We start from the raw sequence: 2500 nt of genomic DNA, 5'->3' as shown, positions 1-2500 counted from the left end.
TACGGTTTCCATGTTCTTACTTGGTCATAGCCAGCTTAAAAAAATGTGATGTTATTAAGCAGTTTTTTTTTCGAGAACTTATATCGAATGTTCGTTAACTTTATTGATTTTAACGCGCAATGCGCTAGACATTTCGTTATTCATTTTGAATAACGGAGATGTAACGGCAGTAATCATTCCTATAGCTTTCTGGTGAAGAACTAACTCGATACTTTGATATGATTCAGTTATGTGTGGCTACGACATCATTCTAATTAAAAAAAAAAAAAGAGGATGAGGAGGAGGAGGAAGGAGAGGAAGATGTGAATATGGAGGAGGAAGGAGAAACTGAGGAGGGGGAGATGGAGGAACACGAAGAACAATAGGACGAGGAGGAGGAGTAGGAGGAAGAAGAAAAGAAGGAGGAGGATGAGGAAAATGAGGGCGAGGAGGTAAAACGGGAGGAAGAGGAGAGGGAGGAAGACGAGAAGGAGAGGAAGGAGGAAAAAAAGGGGGAGAAGAAAAAGGAGGCAGAAGAAAAGGAGGTTGAGGACGAGGAAGAAGAAAATTAGGAGGAGAGAGAAGGAGGAAGAAAAGGAAAAGGAAGCGGACACAGAAGAAAAGGAAAAAGAGGAGGAGGTGGAGGCGGAAAAGGAGGAAGTAAAATGAGGGGGAGGGAAACAGAAAAAAAAGAGAAAAAGTAGGAGAAAGAAAAAGAGAATAAAGAGGAGGAATAACGAGAAGGAAGAATTCCTATCCGACTTCGGTCAACAAATGTCACACGCCTTGAACAGCTTCAACTGCTGGCGGCAAAAAAGTAGCCACATTTGCAAAATCAGCAACGGATTCCCCCCACCCCCCCCCCCCCCCCCCCTCCCCCCCCCCTGCCTCCGGGCTCCCCCCCCCCCCCCCCCCCCCCCCGCAATTCACACAGGAGAATGATTAATCAGATGATCTGTGATTAGAAAGTAAAGATTGTAACCGGCACAATGATACTCTGGTGGTAGCCAGATTTGGGTAAAGAGAAACTGACATATACCGCAACGCGTGATAGAAAACAACCCCTTTCGTTCCTTTTACTGTATCTCCGTTCATGTTCTCTTTCTTCCTTCTTACTTTCCACCGTCTCCTAACGACTATTTCATAGTGCAACTGCATTGAGGTTTTCCTCCTGTTACACCTTTCAAACCTTTCTACTCTCATTTTTCCTTTCAGCGCTGAATGACCTCATAGGTCCAAGAGCTTGGCATTTGGCCTAAATTATATATTCCATTCTATTCCTAGCTGCACACACTTTTCAAAGCCTTTTACCTGACCCTATTCCAGCATCCTTCAATCTTGTTGTCCTAACACTATACCTATTATCTTCCTTTCTCTCAGTTCCACCTTTCGATCCTTATATCTCACCCCCTTCATGTCCTGGATCTCTTCATGGTTTGTCCAAACCATCTTTTCACATTCTTTCGCCCAGAATGGCCGAATTACTTCATGCTTTGCTTGGCAGCCTCAATCTCATAGAATTAAATCAAATCAGTTTTATTTCCGGTTGACAGGTCTAGTTTCGGAGACGCCTCGACAGAATGAGGATGATGAGTGTATGCAAGGCGAGTAGAGTAGCACCCACTACAGACTATCTTCATTTTAGGACGGTAAATATCGAACTGGAGGGGGCACATGTTCCTCAGTGCCCATTGGCTACAGGGATACCAAGGAAACAGACATCAAATAGGCACTTATTGATATCCGAAAGATGACAGGGTTCACAGGACCTCATGAATTTTGCAAGTTCCTTTATCAGCAGCTAGACTGACCTTCAGACAAGGCCTTGCAATCTGTTTACTTCCGACTTTATTAGTGGCATCAAAAAAAGATTGAAATCTATTTAAGGACAATTTATGTAATTTACTTATTTACAAGCATTTATCTATTTGCATATTATCTATTCATCTATCTTTAATCTATATATACATATATATTTTATTATATATATATTATATATATATATATAATATTATGATACTTATATATGCACATATTAAGGAAAGTCAATTATAATATAAATCGTCTAGTAAACTATAAATATCTATACAGTATGACAATGCGCTGTTTTCATTATACACACACATACACACACACGCACACACACACACAACACACACACACACACATATATATATATATATATATATATATATATATATAATATATATATATATATATATATATAATATACGTATTTGTGCGGTTCTAACAAATGCGTTTTATTTCCCTCCCTCGAACGTCCCTCCGACGCAAATGAGGAAGTAACTACGTCGTCTACTAGTGAACAAAATAGGACAAAAATTATCATATCAGAGAGAGAGAGAAAAAAAAACAGGATTTTTCGAATTCTCTCCGGTGTTTGAGAAACCTGTTAGTTTTTTTTTTTTGTATTCAAGAAGATAATGCAGTTTTTTTTGTTTTTTTTTTTTCTTGGTGAAGTACTGACTGCGATGGTGGATACAGTATTTGCATAGGTCAA

At 39.5% G+C, this 2500-nt stretch overlaps 1 protein-coding gene across 2 annotated transcripts in view; it reads right to left on the bottom strand.

The window, feature by feature from the left end:
- Nucleotides 1–2500, bottom strand: part of LOC135204093 (synaptic vesicle glycoprotein 2B-like) — an 82055-nt gene that overhangs the window by 56751 nt on the left and 22804 nt on the right. The window lies entirely within an intron of this gene.

Source organism: Macrobrachium nipponense, chromosome 44 (genome assembly GCF_015104395.2).
Source record: "Macrobrachium nipponense isolate FS-2020 chromosome 44, ASM1510439v2, whole genome shotgun sequence".
Classification (NCBI taxonomy): Eukaryota; Metazoa; Arthropoda; class Malacostraca; order Decapoda; family Palaemonidae; genus Macrobrachium; species Macrobrachium nipponense.
The sequence above is the reverse complement of the archived record's forward strand: the minus strand, read 5'-3'. Positions and strand labels throughout refer to the sequence as shown.